Source organism: Cavia porcellus, unplaced genomic scaffold, assembly GCF_034190915.1.
Source record: "Cavia porcellus strain 051 isolate PalLab524CR breed Dunkin Hartley unplaced genomic scaffold, mCavPor4.1 scaffold_18, whole genome shotgun sequence".
Classification (NCBI taxonomy): Eukaryota; Metazoa; Chordata; class Mammalia; order Rodentia; family Caviidae; genus Cavia; species Cavia porcellus.
In genome coordinates, this window is record NW_026947501.1 from 17,334,599 (window position 1) to 17,345,585 (window position 10,987).

Here is a 10,987-nt window from a genome sequence, read left to right on the forward strand (position 1 = left end):
CTTTTGGCTACCAGGCTGTCCACAAGCACGTTGACAGTACCAGACCAGTCACAGAAACTGAGGCAGGAGAGGCCTGACATGACAGACTGGTGAGCCATCCTCAGCCAGCAACAGGCAGGCAGTAAGAAGTACCAATATGAAGTCACCATGGAACCTAAGCAGTTCCCTGCAGAGCAGAGGGCGCCCTAGTCATTGACAGAGGACAAAGGATCTAGAAGAAAGGCAATCTTCCAAAGTTTTCTAGGAGTTCGGAATGTAAAGCTCCCCACCTGAAGGGAGAGGATGCCGGTAGGGTGGCATTTTGGAGGGCAGCAACAGGGAAGGAGGGAGCTATGGTTGATGTCCTGGGCTGGGAGGCAGTGAAGACTATGACACCTTCTCAGGGGTTCCAGGAAGCTGAGCACCCTGAGTGGGAATCCCAGGTGCTTCCTGGTCCCGGATGTTGCAAGGCACCCCAGTGGGGACGGGGCAGGGTGTGTTGGGAAGCTGTCTAGGAATGCACAGTGTCTGCTGGGAAGTGAAATCAAGTGTGCTGTGTATGCACCTTGCTGTGTCTGAGGAGAAGGGAGGCCAGGCCTGACTCCTCACTTGGAAAATGAGGCTAAAATTCAAGCTCACCGCAGGGGTGAGAGGGATGGTCTTGTCTGGAGCGTCCTGATGTGCCTAAGGGTGCAGTCCCTGCCCTCCCGGACTTGGCACACATGGCCCTGAGCCATGGGGAGCAGCCTGCTTGAAAGTTCCCATTCAGGACAGAATGGATACATGGGAGACTTGCAGTTAAGACCTGGCAGGGCTTCCAGCCCCACATGCAGCTGTGCTCAGCATCCCCGCTAATCCCACCCCGCTAATCATCCCCTCTCTGAGAGGAAGGGTGATGGCAGATGGCAAAGCCGGTGGGATCTGAATGTGGCTTGCTATGTTGGTGGAAAGCGTGGGTGGCTCAGCTGCTCCGCTGCCTGTGGGGCCCGTGCAGAATGTCTAGACGAATGTTCCCAGCCCTGGCTGCATGCTACAGTCACCTGGGGACTCTTTTGCCAAAACACCAATGTCAGTCCACCATTGCATTTTAATAAGTTCCAAGTGAAAACCAGGCATCATTTTAGGGCATCATTAGGGATGTACTTTTACTCTCATTCTGAAAAACGGAATGAATGGAATAATCTCCCCCCTTCCTTACCTATCATGCACTTAAACATTTTTCAGTCCTTGGCCAGTCACGTAGCAGCACTTCCTACACTGGCTGCCCTTGTGCCTGCTGCCTGGGTTGCTCTGAAGCCATGGCAGGTGTCACACATTCAGGACTGCAGCATCCCTACGTGGTTCTCATGTGAGACCTGGCAGAGACCCTTGGATCTACAAACTGGGGGAAAGGCCTTGCAGAAGTCCCATAACGAGTCTCTTTCTACCTGTCAGCGTGTGAGGTATCCGGAGTCTCCTGGACAAAGCTGCTTCTGGGAAGGCTCAGTGGATGAGCCAAGGCCTCCCTGAGGCAGCATAGGCCTCCACCCCAAGTGCCAACAAAGGTTTCTTTTCTTCTCCTGGGTTCACTTTGTTCTCCCAGTCTCACTGCAAGGCTGCCCAGGAAGGCCCTCTTTGACGCCTCAGAACTCTCAGGTCCTTTGGTTGGAATTCAACAGTTCTGTTTTCTGGCTGCAGGGTAGGGCTGTGATGACTCAGGGCAGCTGAGCCAGAGTTTCTGGCCCCTGGGCTCCTCTGCAAACCAGAAAGGAGGCCAAGCACTCACAGAGGGTCACAGACTCAGGGAGGTCCAGGTGGCAGGCCCCAGCTGATAGGTAAGCTCCCACAGGGGCCTGAGGACAAGTGTGCCTGCCCACTGCAGGGCTTTCTTCTGCCATGTCTTTCTTTTGTTTTTCTAATCAGAGAGGGATGGTAATTGTGAAACCAGGTGTTCATTGGCTTGGGACCGGAACTGAATCCTCAGCGCCTAAAGCATGGTCTTCTGGGGCTGGTTCAGAAACTGAGGCTGGGGATTAGTAACAGTGGCCCAGGGCTAGGAAGAGGGCCTGGACCGGACACAGCATCCTCACGTGGGTGAAGGCCTGGAGTGCTTTCCTTTCCTGCGCTTAGGAAAGTTCCCTGCAAGTGGGGGCCTCCTCCTGGTGCTGTTCCACATGATCCTGCAGAGCCAGCCAGCACCTTTCTCTCTGGCTCTTGAAGAGGCTGTGGTTATGGCCAGGGCTCACCGCAGAGGCTTCCATGGGGCCAGGGCTCAGTGTGGGGTCCTGCATGCGTCCTGGTCCCAGGACTGGGACAGGGAGGATATGCTGGCACACCCCTGGACCAGCCCACCCTGTCAAGATTTCAATGGGGGGCTGGGGAGTACCCCAAAATGGAAGAATCAGAGGTTCCCTATCTTCATTTGAGATTTAGCCTGAGGTCCAAGGGACAGTCACATTTGTTATTTTCTTAAAAATCAGAAGCTTCTAGTAGAATTATAACTGGGGTCCTGATTTGAGCTATTACTGTTTTGATTGTTTTTGTATCTTCTGTCTTTAACTTGTGTATTGCTAGATAGAACAGAGTTTTTGTGGGGGTTTTGGGGGCGGAGGGTTGTCAGAGCCAACTTAGCGTGTGTCAGACAAACCTCTGAAACCCCAGGGACACCTGAAGAGTGGAATCCCACACTGCATGGAGCCCAGAGCAGCAGTCCCTAACCTTCTTGCCACCGGGGACTGTTTTTGTTTTGGAGAAAGGGTCTTGTTTTGTAGTTCAGGCTGTACTTGCGCTCACTATGTAATCCCAGCTGGCCTCAGACTCAGGACCACCCTCCTGCTTCAGCCTCCTGTCTGCTGGGATTACAGCTGTGTGTCACCACATCTGGCAGAGGGATCCGTTTTGTGCAAGACAATTTTTACATGGATGGGCTTATGGGTGGGTTTAACATGCTTCAAGCACATTTATTGTGTACTGCATTTCTATTATTATTACATTATAATATATAATAAAATAATTATTAGACCCACCATAATGCAAAATCAGGCAAATAAAATAATGGGCAGGCCACACATGAACTAAATAAGTGATTCTGACTTAAAGCCTGCCACTAGAGCTGGGTATATAGCTCTGTGGCCCCCATGCCCCATGTCTAAATGCAGGTTGCAGGGTCAGCTCAGTTCTGTCATTGCAGATAGACACCTTTTTACCTTCCCCACAAGGCCAAACCAAAAAATACGTTTATTTTTCCAGGAAATACACAAAACGTGTTTCATGTTATTTCAGGTATACATTTAATGTTTATTTTGCAAAGATTTTTATACCCATGGGCATCTTGGTAAAGGAAGGTATGTGTCCCTGCAGTGGCTAGCAGCATAGTCCAACCTTAGTCTTGCGTGGCTGGGGACATGGCTGATATCCCCAATGGATATGGTTGGCCTTGGAGGTCCTGCTAAGGACTTGCCTGGGAAAGGGCCCAGGAGGGAGGTGAGGGTGGGTGACACTGAGCAAGGCGGGCAGGCATCTGAACAGGGGAGATGTAGACTTCATTAAGATTTTTATCTTCAGTTTCAAGATATTTGAGGTCATTTGGCTTCTTGCTAAGATCCTTTTCAATTATTTTTTCCTCCTGCCGCTCCTCTTCCTCCTCTTCCTCTTTCTCCTCCTCTTCTTTTTTTTTTTTTTCTGATTAAAAACTCAGAGATTGGACTGCTTTGGAAAATGGGAACACTCAATGTTGTTACCAAGTGAAGATCTCTCCTCGCCTTCAGAGGTCTTTCCAAGGAGCCTTATTTAAAGAAAACAAGAAACTTAAGGTGATGTGTACTCAGCCTGCTAGGTGATAGGAGGCTATCTGTTGTATCTAGTAGGTGAAGCCAGGAAGACAGAGGGGACATACAGTGGCAGATTCCTGCACCACACCTGTCCTCTCATCCTCTTGCTCCTAAGGGAAAGGTCACTCCTGAGACCAATGAGCAGCTCCCTCCTCCAGGAAGACTGTCATTGTTCGGCTTGCTTCTCTCAGTCTGCATTATCTTTTTTTAGTCTGGCCCCCCCACCCCCCCAGAAAGGAAGATCCCTTTTTCTTGATTCTGAGTGCTGCCTACTCTGTTTCTCTGGCCCCAGGAGTTTAGGTTCTTACCCAAATCCTGAAATCTCACTGTTCACACGGAGTGTGACAACTTCTGCTTCTTAAACCTCACCTACCACCCCCTCCCCCACACACACGGTAGGGCTCCCCATAGAGGGTACACCTCTGGGTGCATTTTGGCCCACACCCCGCCTATGGCATTCCAAGGGAGTGTAGAGGGCCTAGATGTACATTTTCAAGGGCCCAGCTGACTTTGGTTGCACGTCACAGGCCAGAGGCCCAGGCACATGGAGCCCTTCGCAGCTTCACAGGGACAGTCATCACTGGGTGTGGAGCTCCCCTTGCCATGCTCTTCCAGCCTGTTGCTTTCTCTTGGCAAGACCACAGGCCCCCCACTCCCAGGGAGCCACTGAGAACCATCGGGTAAAAACAACCTTTTTTTTTTTTTTTTTTTAAAGTTTCTATTCTTCAAATAGGTCATGAGAAAAAAAAGGAAATTTGGGCAATTTCATTCTCTCTGAGCAAGATCGTAACCCAGAACTTTATTTAAGTAAATTTCCCATCCTAGGGGCTTCTTTGTTGGGCCTGTCCTGGGACAGAGCAAACAAAAGCTATCTTCAAACAATGAGATGCATGTCTCCTCTGGTACAGAAGGCTGCTTCTCCTCCAGAGGAGATCACAACAAAAGAAAGTGAATGCAAGACCAGAGTAATGGCTAGAGAAAGATGCGGGTCTGGACTATGAGGGTCCAGGTGGAATGGACTTCTGACCTTGGGCACTGGGATGTTTGGTGGTGAAGGAAGCAGGTCTTCAGTCTGTAACAGGCAGGTCACATGCTGACAGGAAGGCTGTGAGTATGGGAAAGCTAAAACGTCCTGGCCTTCTCCGGGAATCTGGAGATCAGTTGGGGGAATATTCCCAACACAGATTGTAATTAGAGTACTTAAGGGTTGCCAGTTCTCTGTGACCTGGGATGGTGCTCTTAACTTCCCCATGGCTCTGTTAACTCATCTTTAAATCAAGGATAATGTTAATGAAAGTCAAGGCCAGACTAATGAGATAAAATTTTGCGGATTCTTTTGTTTCTAAGATGGGTGATTCTGTGCTGGGTAGCTGTTTGATCTTGTTCAAATGCTTATGGGCCAGAGCGATCAGAGAGGGCTTCCTAGATTGTAAACTCCTTAAGTAGGTAGGGCTTGCGAGTTTTATCTCTGTAAGCCCATCCCTATTTCATCCCTAGGTTTAGCATTATTTTAGTGCTCAGCTGAAATTCAGCAGATACTTGATAAATTCATTAAAGGAAAGGCTAGAAGAGAAGAAGGAGCTTGGGCAGAGTGTGGAAGGAGGCAGGATCTGTCAGGTGCCTGGGGGAAGGGAGGTCTAAGAACACTGGAAGGGGTAGGTGGGGGTGGGCTTCCACATAGCAGAGCATCTAAAGCCTGGACTTTCTTCCAAGGACCACTGGCGGCAGTCAGTCCACAGCACTTCAGCCCACTGGCAGGGGGCACTTAGCCTCATTAACATGACTTATCTGTATTAGGACACAGGGTGGAGGACCCTGGCTGGTCTTGGGGAACAGCCTGAAGCCCCATAAGCAGCAATGCTGAAGCACAGCCTGGCTGGGTTTTAGCCTCAGCAGCAGGTATTCCAAAGTGTGGGTGGCAATACAGATATTTTGTTCAGGAAAGTGGGAGGAATTTAGAGTTCTTTGTGGAAAATAGGATAGGTTAGCTCATTTATTACTCATGCAGTCTTTTCAAGGATAACACAGACTTGATACTAACCTAGAAGCACTTTCCGGCAAAGGCTTTAAAATGTCAGAGAGACCCAAGAGATGCCACACACAGCTCCCTCTCCAATCAAAGAGTGGACGAGAGCCACAGAGAGCAGAGCTCTCCCCGCAGCTTAGGGTGACACCCTGCGTGCTCCTGATCTGTTCCATGACCACAGACTCTAGACTTAGCATTATTTTAGTGTGCTGCTGAGCAAATAAAACCAAGGGCAAGAAGGATATCCATTTATTGGCTCTGACTGGTGTTTCCAACTGTCTGCCTCCAAAATAAAACTTTTGGGCTTGCTCCAAACCTCATGGAGTGGCTGGGCCTGAAAGTTCTGCTGTTTGCCACTTCATTCTCCCAATTTACTAAAGGTCAAAGGCTCCCTTCAGTATTATTGCTGGTCTCATGGACACTAAACAGTAAGATTTCTGGTTCTCCTAGTTTCAAATATGTCCCTCTTCCAGTGCCCAGAACTATGTTAGGCATAGTCAGTCAATAAAGAAAATGAACATCACTTGCCTTAACAAGCACAACTTTGTCTTGAAACATTAAAATAATTAGACACAGACTATAACAGGGCAGCAATTAAAATCAAACTTTTCAACCTCAGTCCTGGCCGGATTCTGTAGGCGAGACAGTTGAGCACAGAAGGAAACCCATGAATGGCTAGAGTGAGGGATTCCTAGGCCAGAACTGCTTCTAGCAACAAAAATCAAACTCAGGGAAAACTTTAGGGTACAGGACTCACATAAGTCAGGTGGCCTCTCACCTAGCGGTGGCCATCTCTTCTTTCTCCCCATTAAAATAACATTAAATAACAATAGTCAATGTTATTATGTGTCAGACACTGTTTTTTTTTTTTGTCTCTTTCTTTGTACCGGGGATCAAACTCACAACCACACACTTACAAGACAGGCACTTATGCCGCTGAGCTAAATCCCCAGCTTCAAGACACTGTTTTAACAGAAGCAGGTCACTCGATCCTCTTCGTAACCCAGCGAAGAGGACACTATCATTGTCTCCACATTCAGGATGAGAGAAGAAGACAGCAGCAGACTCTCGCCACAGAGCCAGAACCCATGCAGCGCCCAGGTTCCTGAGTATGTGCTCAGCTGCCCCCACAGGGTCAAGCTGAGGATCTGGCCAGGACGTGGCAGCTGAAACATGGCAGGGACTGCAGAAGGGGTGGCAGACAGCCTGTGGCCTTGGACGTTCTACGGGATGTCCCCCACACAGAGTCCAAGACGGCAGCCCCTCAGAAAAGTCATAAGCAAGGTGTGCTGGCAGCAGAGGTAATGTGACCCCGTCTCATCTCAGCTGCTGGCAGAAAATCAAAAAACGCAGCAGGGAACTGCAGCTTCCCCAGGCCTTTTGCTGACTCGGTCTGACCTATACTCTTCCTACTGATTATCCTTCATACTGAGCAGGTGGGCAGACCATGGCCATCCCGGTTTTCAGACAGTCCCAGAAAGACAAAGGTGGATGCTGGTATGTGGGGAATATATCACCAAAGGAAATGTTAGTGGGACTAATTACCTGGCAGTTTCCAGGAAGGATCACGGAGGGATGCTGGGAGCATGATGGACTTTGCTTGCTTTACAAACTTCTAGAAGAGAAGAAGGGTAACAGGGCTTCCGGGAGTAGAAGCCCACCAGACAGGAGATTAGGGGGATCTTTGGTACATCCACAGGGCCGTGCGGGGACCTAGATGGCCATGCTGAGGAGGGGCAAGGGGCCACTGTGCTGGGGTGAAAAGTGCTTCACCATGAGCCTGAGAACTGCTGCATTCACAACAGTTACTCATTTTATTTTCTCCATATAGAACTGGAGCCAAAAAAAGAAAAAGAAAAAGAAAAATCCTGGTTTTCCTTTATAAGAGACAAAACTTCCAAAATGGCTATTTTTTAGTCCAGCTCTTTGATAGGAAAATTATGCCTAGGGATATTTAAATGAGATCCGTATCTGGTAAGAAGAGCTCTGTGTCTCCAAAGCGTTTGCAGCCACAGCAACCTGTGTCCACAGGCTTGCAGACAGGCTTCCAAACCCCAGCCCACGCCTCGCTCTCCTGCCCACACTGAAGCTGCCGCTTTCCCCAGAACAAATAATACTATGTCTTTCTCCAGGCCATGAAAGCCTGGTAACATTCCTCCATAAAATATTAGCAGTGAGGAGCCTTTGTCAAATTAAACAGGAAAATGATCACCTACTGTCTGGGGCAGACAAACAGGAAAAAGACCAGCCTCCACCTGCAAGAGGCTTGGTGGCCCAGGGAAACCATGGTAAGGGCAGCCATGGTAACAAACTTTCCCTGTTTTAGCACTGCAAGTCCCACATCTCAGAAATAGTTTACCAAGCTCACACTGTCAGTCCCAATCAAACTGGACCACTCTTAGCTGAGGGCTCTGACTGTGAACTCTCTTTTCTTGTCTCATTCCTTACCTCCATTCACCTCCCACAAATAAGCTTTTGAAACAAGTTAGCATTTAACATAAAATAATGGTAATGATCGATAATGAAATGAACAGTAGTGACCATTGCTCAGGTGGAGACACCCTGGTTATTTATTAGAATTACTTGGGAAACTTCTCAAAATGATCAAGTGTCTAAGTCCTGCTCATGCCAGTCAAGGTCGGGGTGTGTCAGGAGTGTCAGTAGACCACCAGGTGCAGAACCATGTCAGGGTTTGGGATGAGGGGGGCACAAGCAGGATGGGAGCTGCCCAGTTTGGGACATTCCCTGGACTAATTCCATCGTGGAGCTAGACCAAGGCTGCACACTTGTGGCTGGGGGGTCAGACCCCATAGGTCTAAGCAGTGCTTGTTGTGGCACTGGCTTCTGTGTAACACTGCGAAGTGCAGAGTCTGTCTCAAGGGGCGCCTTGGTGGGATGCTGATGGCAGGAGAGGCACACCCACAGAGCAGGCTGAGGGCATCTTTCCAGAGGGTCGGCCAGGTGCAGGTGTCCTTTTCAACAGATCTGGGAACCTGTGAGGGTTTCTGCCCACCCATTTCCAGCTTCCTGGCCTTGCTTCAACAAGTCACGCCTGAGCTGTTTTCTAGGCTGCCTCTCCCTGGAGGCCTTGGGTTTCCCATTTGTCACCTCCATGAGAGAAATTAACAGTTTTGCCAGACCCCGTATAAACAGGAAGGCAAGCTGTTAACAAGAGCCTCCCGCCCCGATGCCAAGCCCAGAGCTCCGTTTCCTTCCTCAGAGCCTGTCAATTGTGAGCAGGAGAAAAGCAAAGAATGGCTCTTTCTGGGCACTGGATGGGCTCCCTTGTGGCCACTTGAACGTCAGGGTCGGAGCTCGCAGACAGCTGGATCTGCAGCTGGCTGGCTTTGTCTGTGTTTTTGAGGGCCAGCCAGGGACGGCCACTGATCAAACCAGGCACAAAGCAAAACTACGGTCGTGGCTGTGCACACCAATGCTGTTGAATAGCAGAGAACAATTAATTGCCATGTTGTGGAATGTGTGGTTGGGGGCAGGGAGTCAGTTGGAAACTAGGAATGTGCAGGGAAATGTCAAGCTAGTGCTCGTGCTAGTTAGGACCTGTTCCTGTTCTCAGGACCTCCACAGATGGCAGAGGCCTGGTCACCCCTGTGCTTTCTGCAGTGTTCCCGTTTGGTGGCCTGGCACACTGATGAGCTAGCTGCAAAAGGGGTCTATGCTTTGCCAATAAGATAGGTGGCTTTTCAGGCTTTGGGCCTTTGTCCACTTACTTGCATACATAGTGCAAAAATAAAATGCTCATTTCCTCTGTGTCATATGAAGGAAAAGAGCTGTTTCCTTGCAGATTTGCTGTGAGTTCTGTCTCGGTGTCATGCAAGATGGACTCTTCCTTTATGTCCTGTAAGTTGTCAACCTACTTCTTACCCAAAAACCAAGGAGGGAGGGTGACATACAGTACCTCAGCCTCCTACTACCATCACAACCACTAGCCAGAGAAGACTGCTAGGTCTTCAGTGATGGCAGCTTAGAAAAGTTTCTGCAGAGAGATAATTGTGTGTGTGTGTGTGTGTGTGTGTGTGTGTGTGTGTAAGTCAGAGACGCTAAATGAATCTATATAATAAAGGTATAAAAGAAGAGCAAGAATGGCATTCAGAGCAGAGGAGAGTAGCCGTGGGAATTTAAGGGAGTGCCTTCTGACATATCGCTGTAAATGCTAAAGACTAAAATTTCTTTAATGATGCTTTTATTATTTCATGAACTGTATTGTGGGTTTCCTGTGAAGACTGAGCCTCATAAGGTCCTGAGATTTATTGAAGTTAGTTAAAAACATTACCTATCCTTGTTGCCCCCTTGAAAGCTGAGCCCCAGAAAAGCAATTATGTACAGGTTGTTTTATTTGGGAGGAGATTCCTGGGAGCAGAAGTGAGGGGCTGGGAAGAGAGGGAGAAGGCAGGAAAGTCAATGTAAGGTGTGTAATAAAGGCCATTACTGAACAACCGGAGCTTAATCCCACTCAGAACCTTTTAAAGCATGTGTGATACATCTCTCAGGGTTGTCCACCTGATGATCAGCCAGAAGAGGCATCCAGCCATCAGCTCCCACTGCATATTACTTGAAAGTTGTTTGAATGTGAGAGATAAGTGGGCTCCCCCTGACAGCCATCGCATTGCAGAAAGCCCCAAGTAGAGATCACAAAGGATGTGGACTTGTTCCTGAGAGAAGAGGCTGTGCGGGTGAGGCCAGCACGGACTGCAGTTAGAATCAGAGGCGAGGGCCAAGGTAGGAGGCAGGACAGCACAGGCACCTGGCCTCCTGTCACCAAGAACCCAAACCAGGCCACTGACTAACCCATGAAATGGCTGAGATGCAAAGACAGGACGTGTACCACCCAGGCCAAGGTGTGACCGAGGGAAGTACAGGGCCTCCTGTCTTCCTTTAAGTTCCTTTTCCGCCCTTGAAGGATCCCCTGACCCCAACCCCATGCCCAGAACTCTCTCCACATACTGCTCTCTCTCCAGGGTTCTAGATCCCCCTACCCCAATAACCCCACCAACTGCCATTAAACTTCCCAGTCCTTTTTGGGAGGATCTCTACTTACTGTTATACAGCACTAAGTTGGTTAAACTATCTCATCTGGTTTTAACTTGGGCCCAAATAAATTTTGACAGAATTTCAGGTGGCCAGGCCCAGGGTAGAGAGATTTGTAGACAGAAGT